This window comes from Dermacentor variabilis, chromosome 1 (genome assembly GCF_050947875.1).
Source record: "Dermacentor variabilis isolate Ectoservices chromosome 1, ASM5094787v1, whole genome shotgun sequence".
Taxonomy (NCBI): Eukaryota; Metazoa; Arthropoda; class Arachnida; order Ixodida; family Ixodidae; genus Dermacentor; species Dermacentor variabilis.
In genome coordinates this window covers 241410420-241433333 of record NC_134568.1, presented here as the reverse complement: position 1 = coordinate 241433333, position 22914 = coordinate 241410420, and positions in this window count along the sequence as shown.

The following is a 22914-nucleotide window of genomic DNA, read 5'->3' as shown; positions in this document are numbered from 1 at the left end:
GTGCGCCTCCGCCTGCTGCGTGCCGCAATTTCAAGACTGGATGGAGCGAGTATTGTGCGCGAAGCGAAAAATGACTAATTCTGCAATTATTTACTCGTTTATTAGTATATTATAGTTACCGCCCAAGCAGGTATTATCGTAATTATGAACAGTATGATTGAAATGTTAATTACACCTAACACAAAGATCCGCGTGTCTGTCATACACGTGTCTGCTTACGGCATGTTTATTTTATTTATTTTAAGCAAATATATTTATTTATGAACGCCTTACAGCCATTTATGAAGGCATTGGGAAAGGGGGACAACTAAACTTGCATCAATGTTAAACAGGCGTTTTTCAACAAGGCAAAAAAGAAATTGAACATAAGAAAAGCTTTATTCGCACAACGTAATAGATTACAAGATCAATACAATCAATACAAAAAGTTCACTTGAAATGAAAACTAAAGAAGGAAAACGTACGCACGGTAACATACTAATAAGTATTACACGAAGATCAATGCCCTAGAGAGTAAGCGTACAATGCGGCAAATGCCATATCAATTGTTGGATCACCGCAATGCAAAGTGCAAAATAGAAAAAAAAGAAAAGAAAGGAAGAAACTATAAAACAAAGCAACAACAATGAAAATCTGTAGCCTACGATGAGCTACAAACTGAGAGACAATGAATGGTACGTGAACCCGCACAACATTTATTTAGAAAAATGAATTATTAAACATAAGTACAACATCAATGGATACGAATATAAACAAAGTAGTGGAAAAGTAAAATAAATGCCCAAGAGAACTAGATGTTCAAATGTCAAAATGTTCGAGCGAGATCTGAAAAATTGGCTGAGATATCATCATCATCAGCAGCAGCAGCAGCCTATTTTATGTTCACTGCCAGGACGAAGGCCTGTCAGTGGACATCCTAACTTCATCTGCCCACTTAGTATTCTGCCGTCCTCGAACGCGCTTCCCTTCTCTTGGCCCTCATTCTGTAACCCTAATCGTCCCCCGGTGATCTAACCATGCGCATTACATGACCTGCCCAGCTCAATTTTTCTCTTAATGTCGATCCTATGACATCCTATGCACATCCTATGGTATTGCACCAAGTTCCCCGACGAAGCTTCGACAAGTACAACGATTCCGCCGCGTCTCGCGGCTGCGGCGGAATGCTACGACCATGAAAGCCAAACCTGGGCCGTCCAGCAGGTCTCGGCGGCTCTTGAAAGACAAAGGCCGAGCGAAACCGACGGAACGTTGCCCCTCAGGGCGACCGACCGCGCGAGTAACACGCGCTGGATTTGAGTAGAGACCACCCGCTGAGAAGACGTCAGGGCCCGGGTCACGGCGCCATTTAGTCATGGTGTCGTTCTGCAGGCGACTAAATGAAGTTGTTTCTCTCTCTCGCTCTCTCTCTCTCTTAATGTCAATTAAAATATCGGCTATACACGTATGCCCTCTGATCCAAACCGCTCTCTTTCTGTCTCTTAACGTTATGCCTAGCATTCTTCGTTCCATCGCTCTTTGCGCGCTCCTTAACTAGTTCTTAAGCTTCTTTGTCTGTCTCCAATTTTCTGCCCCAGATTTCAGCACCTGTAAGATGCCCTGATTGTACACCTTCCTTTTCAATGATAATGGCAAGCTTCCAGTCAGGAGCTGACAATGTCTGCCTTATGCGCTCCAACCCATTTTTATTCTTCTGTGAATTTCCTTCTCACGGTCAAGGTTCCCTGTGATTAATTGACCTAGCTAAACGTACACCTTCAAAGACTCTAGACGCTGACTGGCGATCCTGAAGTCTTGTTCACTTGCTCGGCTATTTATGATTATCTTTGTCTTCTTCATATTGATCTTCAACCCCACTGTTACACTCGCTATGTTAAGGTCCTCAACCATTTGTTTTAACTCGTCCCCGTGTTGCGGTTGATCCATACACCTAAGCCTTCCCAGTTTAGTAGCTTGAATATTTTTCCAAGCATGCAGTGAATAGCATTGGAGAGATTGTGTCTCCTTGTCTGACCTCTTTCTTTATAAGTATCTTTCTACTTGTGGAGAATTGAGAGAGCTGTGGAATATCTGTACATATTTTCGAAGATATTTATGTAAGCCTCCTTTACTCCTTGATTACGTAATGTCTCTATGACTGCTGGTATCTCCTGAATCAAGTGCCTTTTCGTAATCTATGAAAAGCATATAGAGAGGATGATTGTACTCTGTGGATTTCTCAGTTACTTGATTGATGACATGGATGTGATCGATTGTAGAGTGTCCCTTTCTGAAATCTGCCTGTTCCCTTGGTTGATTAAAGTCTAGTGTTGCCCTTATCCTATTGGAGATCATTTTGGTAACTATTTTATATAATATTGGGAGTAAGCTAATAGGCCTATAATTTTTCAGTTCTTTAATGTCTCCCTTTTTGAGGATTAGTATAATGTTTGCATTCTTCCAGTTTTCTGCGACCATTGTAGTTAATAGACATTTCATATAGAGAGCCGCCAGTTTTTCACGCATTATGTCTCCTCCATCTTTGATTAAATTGACTGCTATTCCAACTTCTCCTGCTGCTTTTCCCCGTTTCATGTCTTGCAAGGCCCTTCTGACCTCATCTCTAGCTATAGGAGGAGTTTCTGTATCCTGTTCATAACTGTTTCTAATCGAGGTATTCTGACTCCTCTGGGTACTGTACAGGTCAGTATAGAATTCTTCAGTTGCTTTTACTAAATCTTCGAGATTGCTGATGATATTACCCTGCTTATCTTTCAGTGCATGCATCTTGGTTTGTCCTATACCAAGTTTCTTTCTCACTGATTTCAGGCTGCGTGCATGTTTTACAGATTCTTCAGTCTCTCTCACGTTAAAGTTTCAAGTATCACTTATTTTCACCTTGTTGATCAGTATTGACAGTTCCGCGAATTCTATCTGATCTCTTGAGTTGGACACTTTCATTCTTTGTCGTTTCTTTATTAGGTGCTTTGTTACTTGGGAGAGCTTGCCTACTGGTTGCATTATTGCCTTGCCTCCCACTTCAACTGCTGCGTCTGAAGCCAGCCAAGTTACGGTTTTATTCATTAGCTCTATGTCATCATCATCTCTCTGTTCTGAAGCTGCATATCTGTTTGCAAGTACCAGCATGAATTTGTCTGCTTTTACCCTTACTGCCTCTAGGTCGACCTGTTTTTTCTTGAGCAATTTTGCTCATTCTCTCTTCAAATTGAGGTGAAATCTAGCCCTCACTAACCTATGATCACTGGACTTTACCCTACCTATCACTTCTACATCCTGTACTATGCTGGGATCAGTAGAAAGTATGAAGTCAATTTCATTTCTTGTTTCACCATTAGGGCTTTTCCAGGTCCACTTTCTGTTGCTACGCTTAGTGAAAAAGGTATTCCTTATTCGAAGCGTGTTCCTTTCTGCGAATTCTACCAGCATCTCTCCTGTAGCGTTCCTAGAATCGACGTCGTAGTTGCCAATTGCTTGTTTACCAGCCTGCTTTTTCCCCACTTTTGCATTGAAGTCGCCCATTACTACAGTACACTGAGTTTGCACTTTTCTCATCGCTAATTCAACAGATTCATAAAACTGATCTACTTCCTCATCATTGTGACTGGATGTTGGAGCGTAGGCCTGTACTACCTTTAATCTATACGTCTTATTAAGTTTGATTACGTCTACTGCTCTCCTCTCACTAATGCTGTAGAATTCGTCAATGTTGCGCGATATGTCCTTGTGCATTAGGAATCCTACCCCGTATTGCTTCTTAAGTGGGAGACCCCTTAGCAGAGGAAATGGCCGTTAGTCAGCGCTGTATAAGCTTCTCCAGTTCTTCTAATCTCACTAAGGCCGATTATATCCCCCACAATGTCTGATAGTTTCTCAAAGAGTCCTGCTAAGCTAGCCTTAGTCGACAGAGTTCACGTGTTAAAGGTTGACAGGGTCAGTTTCCATCGGCGGCCTGTCCGGATCCAGAGATTCTTCGCACCCTCGGCGGCGTTTGAGGTCTGGCCGCCGCCTTGGTCGGGTGCTCCGCCGCTGCTGGGGACTGAGGGCCATGGTTCAATTGTAAGAATGATGAGGGAGGTTATATCTTGTGACAATCTTTCGCAACACGTGAAAACAGATGTCATGCGCACGTTGTGATTTCGCGCGGTCTGTCTCCTACGGCCGCCTCCGCGTGCGCCGGAGCCCTCGGCTAACAGCGCCACCCAGGGGCGGCCGGGCGTGAGCGCCGCACGACATTTTTTGCTGGGAAGCCGCCGAATGGGACGGCCGGACCAAAACCTGCCAGCACGCGCAATTTCAGAAGCCATCGTTTCAGGTGTGTGTTTCGTCTGTTGCGAACAGTGAATGTCCAAATCCACAACTCATAGGGCTGCTCCCTCTGGATTTAAAATGCGCACCTTAAGAGGCTATGCTTTTGCGGGTTTAATGCGCCGGACGCAATTGCGGGAGGCGGAAATAGGTCATAGACGTCGGGTTTTAATGCGAAAGCATTACATGCCCCATTATGCGCAAATCCGGCGTTGTCGTCGCCGGCGTGACCGAAAGATGGTACGAAAAATGACCGACGGCTTGAAGAGGAAAAATACGTAAAAAATGCTCTGATTGACGGCAAATTTGTCTGGCAGATGATTGTAAACAAAGTAAATCGATGGGTTCGAAAAGAGAATTACTCAAATTTCGGTCGTGGTGAGAATTAAAGCCGGGCCTCTGGGGTGCGAGACGAGCACGCTTCCCCGAGGCGGCCATGGTGACTCCGTGGTTATGGTCGTCTAAACTTATGCCTAGTGCGTGCGTCATTGCACACGTCACATCACTGCCTCCGTCACTGCTTCTCACGTGTCACCTGCTCTTCGGATATATCGGTGCTGTGTCTACTGCGACGCACTCAGAAGGCAGCTGTGGAACGGGGTCGCCTATGGAAGCACACTTCAGAAGACGAAGCAAGGGAACACAAAAGAAGACGACATAGTCACGGCAGACCTACCATTAGGCATAAAATAAAATTCATTGTTCTGCAGCAAAACTGTCTGGATGTCTCCAGCCTGTGGCCAACTGTACGCAAACACACACAGACCGATACAGCAGAAAGAACTTTAATGCATGTGGAAAACATCAGTCGAAAACATTTCACCTAAGCGATTGTAATGCTTTCGTCTTCTTATACGTAAGGAGTCTTAAGTATCTCTGCTGAAGTTTTTAGACGCCGTCTATAATTTTTAACGTCAAGTTCAATAACGAATATTTATTTATTTATTTACAGCAGACTCCCTTTAAGACGAACTCGAAGGGACCATAAAAATTTGTTCGTCTTATTAGAAGTTCCTCTTATTAGAGGTATAATTGCCAGCATCACCAGGTGCATCCAAAAATCTTATTTCAATACGGCAAATGAATTGGACTTAAAACGGAGGGAAAATGTCATAAAAAGCATTAATTCAGCTGAAACTGTTTTTAAGTGGTAATTCTGCTTGGTTTCATCCAGACCGTGATGGATCTTTGGTGCTTGTGTGCAAATCGGCGAGCAGCCACAAACGATGTCATCTCCCCTAATGACCTTAAAAATACTTCTGTGTCTTCGTGCTGCTGAGAAAAGTTCACTAGGGAATTCAAGCATGGTGTTTGCCGCCTCACAGGTGATCGGTGCATGCTCTGAGCTAGCGAAAGTACGAAGGAGAGCGCTGAGCGCGCGGTAAAACAACAAAACCTAGGGGAAAGCCTAGGTGACCTTGAGCGAAGTGGGGAAAGAGAAACGAGGCAAAGCGTCGCGGAGCAGGAAGGTACGGGGATGCGCGCTGGGGTGACCTCCTCTGGTAGTTGCTACAGGTTTCGTTTGTGATACGGACGTACCGGGTTCGTCTCGTCATAACATCATCCGTGATAGCATCGGCAACTGATAGCGTGCGCAAATGAGGAGGGGGGGGGGGATGCGCGCCGTCTTCCGTCGCGCGCATGGCACCAGGGAGGAGGGTGTTGTACTTCAGCCGCCCGCGGTCACACGGGTTTTATCTTGAATGCGATCTGCTTTGGTGGCGCAGTCTAGATGGACCGATGGCTCATAACTTTGCGTGTGATGTGTTATTGCCACTCAGTTTACGCTGAAGCGATAGACAGCGCGAAGTCCACTTCGCTCGCGGCTACTGCCGCGATTTCTCAGGCCAGCGTTTTGACAGCGAGCGTCCACGGTCACCGAATATGACGTGTTCATGTTTGACTGTGTGCGCCGACACCATGCATGTTAATTTAGTTAGCAAGCGAATGTTTACAAGGGGGCGTTCTACTCCCGCGGCTGCTGCGTATGGCGCGGTTGCGCGAGCCCTGTCTTGAATTCGATTTGCGTAGCGGACAGGCTAGGTGCACCGAGGGCCGATAACTGTAGCACCCCTACGCTTGCGTGTCACCCCTGTTCACGAAGTGAAACGTCACTGTCTCTTTTTGTTTCCTCCACTTGTGTTCGCCCCTGTCCACGGGTGATGTGCGCCGCAGGCCTCCAGTAGGCTGCTTTGATGCTCGCCCCGCCTCCCCTGGCGCTGCGCATCGTCGCACCCTAGCTGCCCTAGCCTCCAGGATCGGTAGCGATGCAGTCATTCCGAATGTTCCTCTTAACCGAAGCGCACGCCTGAGGCGGTTCATCTTAAGCGGATTTTCTTTTTGCATTGATTCTATGGAAAACTAAAACGTTCCCATGCTGTTCGTTATATGCGAGAATTCGGCTTACCCGACTTCGTCTTAACGAGAGAGCTCACTGTATATATATATATATATATATATATGGAATGAGCCCCATTTAAGAAGTATGCGAAGGGCTGGCTTGTTAATTAAATTTGTTCAATGATGATCGTGCCAGAAAAAAAGAACGAAGGTGGTCTGAGGTTCCAGTTTGAAGTGGTAGACGGAGAGATCTGATGGAAGTGGATAGATCTGTGGTACCAATTGTGTTCGCGTGTTGTTGAAGCATGCAACTTTTCTTCAATAATACCTGGCTTCACCCTTCAGGGCACCATTACCCTTTTTCCTGAACAACGGGGCGATAGGCCTGAGCGCCAGCTGTAATCATAAACTAGCCGCCACAGTCCCCTATGGTCCATCAAGTGCTGTGCCGTCTTCGATCTCCAGTCTTTGTGAAGCAGCAAACGGATTAAGTCTTCGGATGCTTTGTGACGAGCGGTGCCGCTGAATCTCTTTGAGAAGTGAGAAATATGCCGTACTCTCGTATACAACCACCGGTATTTTCACATCCCATTGAGCAGACGACCCATAATTAAGTGTAAAAGTGCGCACAAAGCGCTCATACCATGAACGAAGCTCAGTTAACATGCCTTCAATGTTTACCTAATACCCATTAAAGCTCAGAAAAAGCGCTTGTATATACCCAGTATTTCGTGAAAAGGAAGCCTATCATGCATGTTACCAAATGGTGCCGAAAATTCTTTAGTGTTTGCGATATCACGGCAGCCTGGTTAGTAGCCAGTGACGGGCTCAACTAGCTATGGTGCAGAAGAAGCGCTGTTTTAAAGTGCAGGAGTGACCTTGCCAAAGCCTCTAATAAAGTAAGAAGTACACTTGAATATTACTATATTGAAGTGGCCACCGCTGCTGAGAAACCTTACTTTGTTGAAATGTGCGACGTATAGGAAGCGTCGCCGAGCAAGCTTACCAGTACTCTTCGAGCCGTACACTGAGAACGAGTAATTCTGGCAAGTAAGCCTGGAAACAGTTGCCAAAGGCTTGCTCGCGGTTATACATGATAAGTTTGTCATTTATGAAAGTGACAGAGATGGCAGCGTGGGCAGTTGTGGAACGTCGCTTGCTGCTTAGAAGTCTGGTTACGATGTAGTCTGTGGTAGACACTTATGTAGTACTGAGCGTCTCGCAACTTTTTGAATTATGTCCCTTAGAAGTATACAATATTTTTGAATATACGAAGGCGGTTGAAGTGATGTCAGTGAAGCGCTGAATATCCCACGTTAGGAACTCTCTCTTAAGAGAGAGAAGGGATTTTATTTATTGGTTCAGTACTTTAAAACTCTTTTCTTACGCACTCGTTCTGATGCGTTTTCCTTGGCTTTACTGATCATCTCGTAGAAGGGCACATTGGCCCATTTATTCAGTGTTTAAACAGCGATACAAAAAGTGAGGCAGCTAAGTACTACAGGTCTTCATGGTGCTCCAAAATTTGAGTGGGGCACGACAGCTGTAAATACAAAGTGCACTTGTAGGAATGCCAGTTGCAAATGGGACCATTCTGCGAGCTTTTCCGGATACATTCAAAGAAAAGTGCCCTTCGACGTAGAAAGCGTAAAATTCGCCGCGTGATAATTAGGATCAAGCAGCAGAGTAGGATTAACCTAGACATTGTCAAGCCGTAAGAGCGTAATTCTGAAATTGATAGACGATACTTCTAATTCCCAGGCAACCAAAGGGACCCCACCACATGAGCATTGATGAATTCACATCATCATCATCACATGCATCATTCGCGACTGCTTCTAGTATGGCTGGGTGCGACGCGACAATTCCAACTCCTGATCCGCGTCCACAGAAGCAAACTTTAAAGAAAAAGCTTATGTGTATATAGCGATTCAACCAGATGATCTACATGCATTTGTTCGTATTGGCCAGCTTGACCAGTGCCGGCTTCCTATCTTGTTGTTCGCCATACATTCGCACGTGACCTCAAGCGTTGAAAATTCCTGACGCCGAAGCTTTATTGGCTCTCGAACCGTTGGTAGCATCTTAGCAAGCAATTCATTGCTAGGCGTTGAATCTGTCTGACTGACATGACAACGCTTTAATTTCTCAGTGGAATGCGAACGGATTGAATTCTAAGTGTGCCGACTTTTGGCAGTTCATTCAATAACATTCTATACATCTCACTGCCACAATTGAAGCATGACTACCAAATACTTTTCGACTTCGTAACTCCCAGCCTTTAGCAGTATGTGCGATCCATCCAGTCCCAGCCGCGCTGTGTTAGAAAACTTGAGTTAGTGTGCTCGACAGATTCACGATAATAAATACTTTAGTATAAAAATGGGCCTCCTGGCATTTGCATTTCCTCGGGCTATTTACTTTGACATCACTTGAGCAAGAGTTTATATCAGAAATAAACGCATCCTAATCTCCTCTCTCTGCTGGAGTCGAGTGGATTTTTCTTGCCACTTAATATTATAAATTTAATTACATTTTCCACTGTTGTCATTGACGAAGCACTGGCCGTGATTTGTCTTGATTTTTCTTTGCATGTTAATTTCTGTTGCAACATGGTTCGTCTTCATTCCATCATCGTTCGCCTTTTATTTGAATTGCTTTTTGTATGTGGCGTATACTTTTCCGCAGCGTCGACAACGAACGCCGTAATGTGTGTCACAACATTAAAGCTACTTGATCCAGTGACAAGATTTCGTTCCTTGTAGATTATCTCTCGCAACCACGTTTAGTCCGCCAACACAAGGCTCTGTCAGGAGTCACGTGGGGATAAGGCGTGTTGATATGTTATGTTGAAGGCTATTGGAAAATGATCGCTCCCATACAGAGTTTGTTAATCAACTTCCATCGTAAGCTGACTGGCCTTCCAACTGTCGGATCACCTTTGCTTCCTATCATCCCTCGGTTCTCGGGGTGGCGAAAGACTATATTCCATCCTAGGTTTGGCAGAAGCACATCGGAAGCAACGGCTAAGTCTACCGTGTGTCCTAGATAAGGTTAGCCAAGCATGCTCAATGAAAAAAAGAAACAAGGATGAAAAAAAAAAACACGGTGCAAGAGGCAATTATAAGACATGTATGATGTTCGGTTCCCAGAGGTCTGACGATCGAACACCGTAGGTCATATAAATGTATCTTGTAGCATGTTTTTTTTTAATATTTCTTTTTTTCGTTGAGCAGCTTGGCCAACGCTAGCTGGGACACCTTATTTAAAGAAGAATATAAATCATGTGGTATTTGTTATAGTAAGTAGTTTGCTCTCTCTTTAAATATAAAGAAGCACCACAGGACAGGCGGAATCTTTCTAACAAGCGTCCTCTCGCATCGCAGCTCGAGTCTCCCCAAAAAATGTTGTGAGCATTAGACGGCCCTGGAAGCTGAGTCCAGTGCTTGAGAACTTCTACAGCAGAACCATGGCTCATCGACAACAACAGCGATCGTTCCGGGATGATGTCAGAAGTGCCTCCATATTCTAATGGAATGCGAGAAGCCTGAGGTCACGTATTTCGGATTTTCGACAGTTCGTGTTTGACAACCACTTTCCTATACTGGTGATCTGTGAACCGAACTTATCAGGCTCCATAAAACTATCGGGATATGAACCTTTTGTTTCAACCACGTGTGTCCGTAGTAGTAAGATTCTGGTTGACATTTGCAAGGACGTTACGTATTTTTCCCAACCCGTAGCGCCACACGACGGTAACCAATACGCCTGTGTTACTGTGAAAAAGAAGAGGCTGTATTTTACTCTTATTGACGTTTACCTTTCCCCAGCAAGTCAGTTTGATAGTAAAAGACTAGAAGATATTATGGCTGCTACTCCCGGTTCTTGAATAATAACAGGGGACTTCAACGCTCACCACCATATATAGGGAAGCTCCAAGATAAATTCGAGGGGCAGGTCACTAATATCCTTTGCATCAGGCCCTAACCTGTGTCTTCTAAATGACGGAAGCCCGACATTTCTGGGAAAGAACAACGTACAGCAGCTGCGTTGAATTGACTTTGGTGTCACGTTGCCTGACTTCGAGCGTGCAGTGGTTCACTGATATTGAAACCCATGGAAGTGATCATATTCCGACCTATGTGAGAATCGATGGACTAGACGCCGCATTACCGGTTGTATCTAGCCAAATCGACTGGTCAGTCTTTCAAGATCGTGTAGAAGACACATGCAAGAAACATATCGCACGCAAATTAGAAGACATAATTGCAGACGCGATGCAAGATTGCACGCGTTGCTTCACACATTCATCAAGGCGTACAGAGAATGACATTGAGTTGGAAAGGCTTCGTGCACTACGTCGCCGAGCTGAAAGGAGGTACAGTCGCACAAAGTCAATTCTTGATCTCAGAGAAGCTCGGCGCATGCAAAAGAAAATAAAGCGCCGAATGGATAAGCTAGCGGATCAACGATGGAAATTCTTTTGCGGGCCACTGGACCCCCGCAAGCCATTGCCCCGTGTGTGGCGTACCCTACGGGGCATTTGCTCAAGTCCCCAGCAACGACACCCTTTCAACGCCCTTGCTCTGTATCAAAACCGCCGTGAGATAGACATTGCGGAGGAATTTTGTGCGAAAGTCGCTGGCGGCACAGTTCTAGTCTCTGACATGAATTTAGGCGACATCCCCGGTCCACAAGATACAAGTATGGACGCTTCATTCTCAATGGAAGAGTTAGAAGCTGCTATGGCGCTCTGTTGGTGTTCGTCTTCACCAGGGCCCGATGACATAACATATGCAGCTTTGCGCCACCTAGGTAAAGAAGCACGAAGAAAACTCCTGAGCCCTTTTAATAGTTGATGGCGAGATGGTGTCTTCCCACAGGAATGGAAATGCAGCCGCCTGGTACCGCTGCTTAAACAGGAAAGTCACCGCTCGAACTATCATCGCATCGGCCTATAGCACTTGCCAGCTGCGTCGGGAAGCTCATGGAACGTATGATACTCATGCGTCTCGAATGTTACCTTGAACACCACAAAATTTACCCTGACTCTATGGCGGGATTTCGACGAGGCCGTTCATCGATTGATAGTTTCATCGATCTAGTATCATCTGTAGAACAGCAAAAATCTTGGAAGTGATTATCAGTAGCACTCTTTCTTGACGTGAATGGCGCTTACGACAACGTTTCGCATCGAACCATTCTAGACGCACTTTTGACAGTTGAACTAGGAGGGCGAATATATCGATGGATCAGTAACTGCTTGACGCAAAGGTCCTTGTTTGTTCGTACGGAAGATGGTCCGACAACCGACCACTACACATGCCGAGACGTTCCCCAAGGCGGTATTCTAAGCCCTATTCTTTTCAACCTGGCGCTTCTTGGGCTGGCCGAATCCCTACCGGAAACAGTGAGTGTTTCAATCTACGCCGACGACATCTGCATCTGGACATCAGCGGTCACTCGCTTGCAGGTCCGCGCAAGGCTACAGAAAGCAGCAACACAAGCATCTGACCATCTTCACACACAAGGCTTTACCATCTCAACAGAAAAATGTGCGTTAGTCTCTTTTACACGAAAAGCGATGTTTCGTTATCCAGTGTGCATCAATGGCCAGCTTTTCTGCTACAAGAGAAATCGTTGACTTTTGGCTGTCATTGTTGACCGGGACCTCTCTTGGAGCCCCCAGGTTGCCTACTTGAAGAAGAAGCTCACATCTATTGTTCACGTCCTCAAGTTCATTGCCGGCAAAACGTGGGGATCGTCAGTGGGCTCCATGCTACAGTTATATCGAACACTTTTTATCGGATTCCGGTGCTATAGCTCTCCACTGCTGGCTAAAACATGCAAGTCAAAGCTTCGAGAACTTCAGAGCGTGCAAGCACAGGCACTACGTGTTTGTCTAGGCCTTCCGCGGAGCGCCTCAACAGCAGGAACCATTATAATGGCTCAAGACCATCCGATCATTACTCACATTAGCACCGACACGCTTAGGGCCGATGTTCGTCATGTTTCGCGGATGCAATCAAGCTATCTTGCCTGCCTGCCAGAACGACGACCACAGGCGTCCTTTCCAACGAGGTCAACATCCATCGTGCCTCCCTACCAACGGGCTTCACACCTTGAGCACGTTCAACCTCAGTTTTGTGGTGTTTAAAACAACCTCAAGTGCTTCTTAAGGTTCCAGGGATAAGAAAGAAGACCGACCTGCCTACTTTGGCCTTGAAGCAATCAGCTCTGGATTGTCTGCACTCTTTCTACGTTAACCGAGTCCACATATATACGGATGGCTTTTCCACTCAGACCAGCTCCACCGGCGCAGTGGTTATACCATCACGATCACTAAACATCCGATACAACATTTCTCACTTGACAACATTTGCAGTCGTGGCCTAGTGTACAGGGCGTCCGCCACGGCAGTGGTAGGTGGACAGCTCGAAATCCACCGCCGGCACCCATCGAAAAAAAAAAGGATGGGTACAGGCGCTCCCGAACCCGGCGCCCGGTAGTGTTCGGGGTGTATCGCCTGGGGAGTGCACCCGGCCGCCTAATTCCCTAGTTTCGAAATGTAACCCGGAAGGGTGGATAAGTTCACTGGCCGTTATGCGGACACGGTGTTACGGTTGGCGTCTGGTACCACGTGCAGAAAGGAATTTCAGCCTACCATCTCTCACCCTGCCTCGTCGAAACGAGGCGTGACTTCGCCTGCTATGGTTGGCGTCCCGCACATCGTGCAGAAAGAACTTTCTCTCACCCGACCTTCTTCCACCAGGCCTCGTCGAAATGAAGCGTGACTTCCTAATTCGCCATGACCATTTCGAGTGTCTGCCGGTCTGGCGGAAGCCCCGCAGTGTACAGGCCTCTTTTGTGTGTGTGTGTGCAACTTTAGAGGGACCCGTTCCTCGAATGCCCAAAAGGAGAACTTCCACGAACCAGCAACGCGTGAGGGAGACGGACAAGCGTCTACAATTCCAGGAGGCGGGACGGCCTCCTCGTTGCAGCTGGCTTTCGGTGCCGGTCACGTCACGTCGACGGAAGCAAGAGCCCTCCCACGATTATAGAGAGCCTATTTAAGGGGCTCCGAAATGTACTTTTGATCACTTCATGCTCTTCTCATTTTCTTTCATCTACCTCTGAATAAACCGTGCAAGTTTCGCACTAGAAATCGTCTCGCCCTTGCTTGGTCGCCATGGTCTAGCGGATGCCTGCAGCCCGCCGATAACGCCACGCTACCCAATAAGTAACGTCGGTCGAGCTTCGATAGGCAGGCGCCGCTACAACTCGGCAGCAGTACGATACGCCACCCTGGAGTGCGCAACAACGGCTGCATTAATCAGTATCCCTTGACAACATCGACCGGTTCGGAACTTGTTGCCCTCCGAGGTGGCCTTCATTATAATAACAATCAACCGGCTAATCGGTGGGCAATATTCTGCGCTTCGAAGGCGGCCTTACAATGTCTTCTGTCATCTCTTCGTCGCGGGTCCTGAGAACAACTCGTGTCGGAGATACGAGAAATGCACCATCACATGGTCGCGAAAGGACATGACGCCGTATTTCAGTGGCTGCCTGGCCATTGCAGTATCTCCGGCAACGACCTCGCTGACGAAGCTGCTAGGAAAGCACACGAAGGAGCAACCCTTGTTTCTGTAGCTTTATCGCGGACTGACGCAGCCCAACACTTAATCATGCTAGCGCACCGTTTGACATTGGAGAAGTGGCACACACCTGAATTCACCCAACATCGATCGCATTCCCTCGATCCACCTATGCAACTGCGACTGCTACCAGGGCTTCCGCGTGATGAGGAAACAATGCTGTGCCGCTTACGCTTGGGCGTCGCATTCGCCAATGCATATACATTTTTGATTGGAATGATTGATAGCGCCGAGTGCAATGCCTGCAGTGTCGACGAAACTATAGAACATCTACTGTGCTACTGCCCATCTTTTGAAAAATGAAAGACATGACCTCTGCACAGCTCTCAACCAGTTAGATAGTAAACCGTTCACCTTGAACATGATCTTGGGACCATGGCCTCGCATATCGCAGCTACAAAATGCCACAAAAGCGCTGCTGCGATATTTGAAAGCTACCGGATTGAGTCAGCGTCTGTGATCCGGACTGAGTGACCTAACGATATCCCCACTGGAGTTTCTCTTCTTCTTTTAATCTTTCCGTCCCCTTTTTCCTTTCCCCGGCGTAGGGTAGCCAACCGGGCTCCGTCTTGGTTAACCTCCCTACCTCTGATTTATCATATGCTCTCTCTCTCTCTCTCTCTCTCTATTTCTTTTCTGAGGCCCAGTAATTTTCACCTTATCTCATTCCCGTTACACTTGGTCAACGAATCAGGCAGAGCTTATGCGCCGTGGTGGCGTAGTGGCTTTGGCGTGGTGCGGCTAAGCCCGAAGGCGCGGGCTCAAATCCCGGCCACGGTGGCCGCATTTCGATGGAGCTAAATATAAAAAACGCCCATGTACCGTGCATTGGGAGCACGTTAAGTAATCCCAAGTGGTCAAAATGATTCCAGAGTCTTCCAGCACGGCGTGCCTCATAATCATACCCTAGTTGTGGCCTGTAATACCTCAGAATTTAATTAATTTGAAGCAGAGCTTAGAAGATCAAGCCGATGCCCTAGGGGAGTATATTTCCAGCACGTAACTAGATCAGTGCGTTACTGAGACTTGTCTAATATGTACGTAGAAATAGCAGAGCGCAAGGCGTTGGACCACCCGCCGTGGTTGCTTAGTGGGTCTGATGTTGCGCTGCTAAGCACAAGGTCGCGGGATCGAATCCCGGCCACGGCGGCCGCATTTCGATGGGGGCGAATCGTGAAAACGCCCGTGTACTTAGATTTAGATGCACGTTAAAGAACCCCAGGTAATTAAACTTTCCGGAGTCTGCCCACTACGGCGTGCCTCATAATCAGATCGTGGTTCTGGCACGTAAACCCCATAATTTATTTAATTGTTTAAGGCATTGGACCATAAATACATGCGCAACAAACCACACAAGTGAACTTTTAACATCGCCGAGCTTAAAAACTTGTTGAATAATTCCAAGAAATCGGGGTCCTAGGCCGAGAGGAGAGAACAAGAAGTGATAAATCTTCACCCTCAAACGGTACTACCATCACTCTTTAACAGAAAGGGGTCTTCTGGATGCATTACATGGGTATTGATTTAGGCTGTCGTTAAGCTATTGCACCACTTACAGAGGACGTTAGCTTCTTCGGCTTTAAGTTATCGACCAATAGCGCTTACAATGTGTCTTTGCAAACTATTCGAAGAAATTATAAGCCATCGATTTGCACATTTACTTCAGGCCAACAAAATTATCTGCTGTTTGAATTCCACCGATGGCACCGGTTGTTGTGGTCGCACCGATGGTACGACCTGTTGGGAACTCGGCGCTGACGCCCGTTGTTGCACCTGGGTCGCAAGCCCCAAGGGTAGCGTTGGCCTGGCGGCCTGGGGTACAACTGGAAGCATCCGAAGGTCCCGGCAAAGCATGAGTCGACTGGTAACAACAAAACAACTTGTTTATTCTAACATCGCAAAGAGTTGGCGGTCAGGGTGACCGAAGTAGAGAGACGGGAGAGCACTTTACTCAACAGAAGAAATCGGAGCCCTCCTTTTGGCGTCCGGGGGCAGCTGTTTTTATACTCTCGCAGTTGAGGGCAGGAAGGAACCCCTCAATAGACGAGCACGTGATTGTACAATGGGATAAGGTGACGCATACTGTCGTAGCGCCGCCGGTCGGGCACAAAGACTGGGAGGAGAAGGTGACTCCTACTGTCGTATCGCCTCCGGTCGGGCACAATGGCTGGGAGGAGAAGGTAACTCCTACTGTCGTATCGCCTCCGGTCGGGCACAATGGCTGGGAGGAGAAGGTAACTCCTACTGTCGTATCGCCTCCGGTCGGGCACAATGGCTGGGAGGAGAAGGTGACCCCTGCTGTCGTAGCGCCGCCGGTCGGGCACAATGGCACATACACTCACACACGCACATGAAGACACGTGGCATCGGAACATGCCTGGACGCCCTTGGCGGGGAGCGTAGCGGCGACGCCGAACGGGCCAAAATGTCTGCCGCTTTATTGCAGTCGCGCCGGCTAAACCGCGCGTCGTAGGCGAAACGTAACAGACCGCCCCGCCGGGGGAAGGAGATCCCGATGGACAGGGGACTGCATCCGCTGTCCGGAGGGATGTCGCTCGATGATGCTCATAACCGAAGTCGGGCGTCCCTCGACGTTTCTTGAGCGCAGCGCACAGAGAAGGCCTCGTTCTCTCGTTCAGGTTCGCACAGGACACTGCAAAGTGACTTCGGGAGAGTTCACATTCTTGTTCTCGTTCCCGGCAAGCGTTAGAACTACGCTGAAACTCAACCGCTCAGTCAGCAAGCACGGCACAACCCTCACTAAGCCCTGCCAGGCTCTTTCCCCTTTTATACCACTGCCTAGTTCCTTACAGTAGTCTAGCATCAATCAGAACGCGTCCACAAATTGGAAAATTGCACTAGAAAGCATATCATCACTTTGAAACACTAAACAAAAGCAATATGTTAAAAAAAATCCTGCCTCAGGAAGAAAAACATCAGTAACAAACAATTTTGAGGCTCATTCCTACGTTAGGGGCTTCGACTTAAGCCATCGGCGTTACCGTTGAGACTCCCCTTTTTGTAACGCACCTCAAAGGAATATTGCTGCAAAGCGAGGCTCCAGCGCAGGAGGCGGCCATTTTTGGGTGAGATGGTCTGCAGCCATTGGAGAGGGCAGTGATCCGTCTCAATGATAAACCTCGAGCCGGCTAGATAGCATGACAATTTCTGAATGGCCCACACGAGACATGCACACTCTTTCTCGGTGGCGCTATACGCCTGCTCACGACTGGTCAGCTTACGACTAGCATACAGGACGGGGTGTTCTACTTCTCCATTTTCCCGTTGGCACAGTACAACGCCCATGCCTCGCTCACTAGCATCGCACTGAACAACGAACCCTTTTGTATAGTCTGGCGATCGTAGCACAGGCTGGCTTGTTAGGGCACTCTTTAGGGCGCTAAAAGCTCTTTCCTTTGTCTCGTCCCAGACGACTGTTTGAGGCTCTGTTTTTCTTAGAGCATCCGTCAGGGGAGCCGCGATATCAGAGTACCTGGGGATGTACCTCTGATAGTAGCCGGCGACACCTAAGAACGACCGAATATCGGTCTTCGTGCGCGGTTGCGGGAAGTCTCGCACAGCGGCCACCTTTATTTCAGAGGGGCGGCGACGACCCTGACCAATGAAGTGACCGAGGTAGACAACCTCGGCCTGTGCTAACTGGCACTTAGGAGCCTTGACTGTCAAGCCCGCTTCGCGCAGGCGGGTTAGCACTGCCCGCAAGTGTGCCATATGCTCAGACCAGGATGCGGAGAATATCGCTACGTCGTCTAGATACGGTAAAGCGAATTCTTGCTGTCCCCGCAACACTTTATCCATGAGGCTTGAAAAACAGTATGGCGCGTTCCTCAAACCAAAACTCAACACTTTAGGACGGAATGTTCCCATTGGTGAAATGAACGCCGCATACCTACTAGCCTCTTCTGTAAGTGGAACCTGCCAATAACCCCTGACAAGATCTAGGGTGGAAATAAACTGAGCGCTACTAACTTTCTCAAGGCGCTCCTCGATGTTAGGGATCGGATAAATTTGATCCTTAGTGATGGAATTAAGCCTGCGGTAGTCGACGCAAAGACGAGGTTCCTTGCCCGGTACCTCAACTAAAATCAAAGGGGAGGTATAATCACTCTCACCTGCCTCAATAACACCGAGCTGTAGCATTTTCTTTACCTCAGCCTCCATAATATCGCTCTGGCGGGGTGACACCCGATACGCCTTGGATCGTACTGGCTCTGGGGAGGTAAGTTCTATATCATGAGTAAGGACAGAAGTCCTACCAGGCCTCTCAGAGAACAGACCTTGAAAATCTTGTAAGAGCTGGTGTAGTTCGGTTTTCTGCTCACGCGACAGCGATGCTCCACTGACTAAGTCACTAATGACTTGACCGGTGTCTTCCCTGTTCGTCACTGAGCCTAGTCCCGGAAGCTCGACCGGAAGCTCTTCAGGAACGTTTACCATCATGCACACCACTGCTTCCCGTTGTTTATAGGGTTTGAGCAGATTACAGTGGTAAACTTGCTGTGCTTTCCGCTTTCCTGGCAGACTCACCACGTAGTTAACGTCCGACAGTTTCTGAACAATTCGTGCTGGGCCCTCCCACTGCACGTCTAGTTTGTTGTTTAGCGATGTGCGCAATATCATGACCTCATCGCCCACCTCAAAACGACGGGCCCTGGCTGTCCGATCATAATAAACATTGGACCTCTGCTGGGCCTTTGCCATTGCTTCACCTGACAACTCCTGTGCCCTTCTTAAGCGTTCGAGGAGCTTAAGCACGTACTCCACCACGACTGGGTCGTCGCCCCTGCCTTCCCACGATTCTCGAAGCATGCGAAGCGGAGACCGAAGCGAGCGACCGTACACCAGCTCAGCTGGCGAAAACCCCGTAGCCGCATGCGGCGCGGTCCTTAATGCAAACATCACCCCAGGCAGACACAGCTCCCAGTCAGTTCGATGTTCAAAACACAATGCTCTCAACACGCGCTTCATGACGGAGTGGAGCTTCTCAACGGAATTCGACTGTGGGTGGTACACTGAGCTGTGTAGCAGCTTTACCCCACACCTTTCGAGAAAAGTTGTCGTCAAAGCGCTAGTAAACACTGTGCCCTGATCTGATTGGATTTCCGCAGGAAAACCAACTCGCGCAAATATGGACAGTAGTGCATTGACTATCTCAACTGAGCTGAGTTCTTTAAGCGGCACTGCTTCAGGGAACTTTGTCGCTGGGCAGATCACAGTCAAAATGTGTCTGTACCCCGTGGCTGTTACCGGCAGAGGTCCCACTGTATCAATAACGAGCCGTCTAAAAGGCTCCGTAATGATAGGTACCAATTTCAACGGCGCCCTTGATTTGTCCCCTGGTTTGCCCACCCGCTGACAGGTGTCACATGACCTTACGAAATGGTCTGCGTCCTGAAAACACCCTGGCCAATAGTACTCTTGCAAGAGACGGTCCTTAGTTTTCTTAACTCCTAGGTGTCCGGACCACGAACCCCCATGCGACAAGCGCAACAGATCCTGACGATAGCATTGAGGAACGATCAGCTGATCGAACTCCACTCCTCGGCGGTCTAGATACTTCCGGTACAGGACTCCACCTCTTTCCACAAAACGCGCATTTTTCCTGGCGATACCTTCCTTGACATTGCAGCGTATGTTTTCTAGGCTACCATCCTTCTTTTGCTCGGCTATCAAAGCCGACCGGCTGACTTTTAGCAACCTATCAAGTCCGTCTGACGTAGGCGCGATGAGCAAATCTGCAGATAGCTCTTCTAACTTTCCCTTATCGGGCATTTCCTCTCCAGTATCTGGCGCCTTCAACGCTACAGGCTCAATTTTATTCAGTTCGTCAGCTTGCTGTACCTCTGACCCTTTTTCATTGTTCGATAACGTCGGCCCCGCAACTACCGCCTTTGCAGCGAGCTCCCGAACCTTCGATCTGGTTAAGGCCTGAACGCTAGCCTCCCCAAACAAAAGTTCCTTCTCGCGCAGGAGGTGATCGGACCTGTTTGAAAATAGGTACGGGTACTGGGGGGGCAGCATAGATGACACTGCCGCCTCCGTCTCAAGCGCTCCGAAAGGTCCTTCAATAAGCACTTTTGCTACCGGCAGACACACGCTATGAGCTTCCACGGCTTGCTTGATCCATGCGCACTCGCCCGTGAACATATGGGGTTCTACATAAGACGGGTGAACTACATCCATCGTAGCTGCGGAATCGCGAAGCACTCGGCACTCTTTCCCGTTCACGAGGAGGTCTCGCATGTAAGGCTCGAGAAGCTTCATGTTCTCGTCAGTGCTGCATAATGAAAAAAACGCAACTTTTGGTGTTGTTTCCGGACACTGCGCCGAAAAGTGACCCGGCTTCTGGCACGTATAACACACGCGCGCTCGCCTCATCTCGAACCGCTTTCTGCGTTTGGCTGCCGCCGTCTCCTTACGTTCTGTCGGACTGCTTTCACTCGCATCCGCACTACGTGTGTCCCCCTTTAATCTCATGGGCGTGAACTTCGGCCTCTCAAACTTCGAGCCAAATTCACCCTTTTGACCGTCCTTAGCTCCGCGAGCCCGACGCGTCACAAACTCCTCGGCTAGCTCAGCGGCTTTAGCCACCGTACAAACGTCTGGCCTATCCAAGACCCAGTACCTCACGTTCTCAGGTAACCGACTATAAAACTGTTCTAGCCCGAAACACTGCAGAACTTTATCGTGGTCACCAAACGCTTTCTCTTCTTTGAGCCACTCCTGCATGTTTGACATAAGCCTGTACGCAAACTCTGTGTATGACTCACTTCTGCTTTTCTCATTTTCCCGAAACTTCCGACGGAACGCCTCCGCAGACAGCCGGTACTTTTTTAGCAGACTCGATTTTACTTTGTCGAAATCCTCTGCCTCCTCTCTATCCAAGCGAGCGACTACGTCGGCCGCCTCGCCGGGTAACAAAGTGAGCAAGCGCTGTGGCCACGTTTCCCGAGAGAACCCCTGCTTCTCGCACGTTCGCTCAAAGTTAACCAGGAACAAACCAATGTCCTCTCCAAGCTTAAACGGCCGCATCAGGTCAGTCATTTTGAACAATACTCGTTCTCCTGCACCGTGTGCCTGACTTCCATTACGAGCGCGTTCCATCTCTACCTCAAGACGCTTCATTTCCAAAGCGTGTTGACGGTCACGCTCTTGTTGCTCTCGCTCTTTCTGTTCTTTACGTTCCCGCTCTTCTTTTTCTTTCTGTTCTTTAAGTTCGCGCTCTTCTTTTTCTTTTTGCTCTTTAAGTTCGCGCTCCTGTCTTTTTGCAGTCTCCCTCTCCTCAATGGTCTCAAGGCATTCCGACAGCTCGTCATCCTCAGCTTCTAACTCAAGAATAGCCTTTAGCAGTTCAGGTTTTCTGAGTTTGTCTGAGACATCCAGACCCAACTCTCTTGCAAGCTCCAGCAATTTCGGTTTGCGCAACGACTTCAAATCCATGGCTGCTCTGAATGCTGCTTTCTCTACTGCTTACTATTGTCTTGCCGCAAACTAACCCGGCAGCAACGACAACCACAATTACCAGCTCTGTTTCTGACACTAACAAAAAGCCTGGCAAAGCTCAGAAGAAGAAAGTCCCGCACTCACCAAACCTCGCAGCCAAGAGTTCAGCGCAGTCGTTCCGCTGCAGGCAACCAGTCATCACACAGGGCTCGTTGCACTGCTCCCGGATCGTCGTTGAGCTGCTCAGCATACAGTCAACTGCATATCTTCGCTGCTGGCCTCCGTTGTCGCGATCTCACCGCTGGCAGACAGTTGTTTGAATTCCACCGATGGCACCGGTTGTTGTGGTCGCACCGATGGTACGACCTGTTGGGAACTCGGCGCTGACGCCCGTTGTTGCACCTGGGTCGCAAGCCCCAAGGGTAGCGTTGGCCTGGCGGCCTGGGGTACAACTGGAAGCATCCGAAGGTCCCGGCAAAGCATGAGTCGACTGGTAACAACAAAACAACTTGTTTATTCTAACATCGCAAAGAGTTGGCGGTCAGGGTGACCGAAGTAGAGAGACGGGAGAGCACTTTACTCAACAGAAGAAATCGGAGCCCTCCTTTTGGCGTCCGGGGGCAGCTGTTTTTATACTCTCGCAGTTGAGGGCAAGAAGGAACCCCTCAATAGACGAGCACGTGATTGTACAATGGGATAAGGTGACGCATACTGTCGTAGCGCCGCCGGTCGGGCACAAAGACTGGGAGGAGAAGGTGACTCCTACTGTCGTATCGCCTCCGGTCGGGCACAATGGCTGGGAGGAGAAGGTAACTCCTACTGTCGTATCGCCTCCGGTCGGGCACAATGGCTGGGAGGAGAAGGTAACTCCTACTGTCGTATCGCCTCCGGTCGGGCACAATGGCTGGGAGGAGAAGGTGACCCCTGCTGTCGTAGCGCCGCCGGTCGGGCACAATGGCACATACACTCACACACGCACATGAAGACACGTGGCATCGGAACATGCCTGGACGCGCTTGGCGGGGAGCGTAGCGGCGACGCCGAACGGGCCAAAATGTCTGCCGCTTTATTGCAGTCGCGCCGGCTAAACCGCGCGTCGTAGGCGAAACGTAACACTGCCCTTATCAATATGGATTCAGAGAGGGAA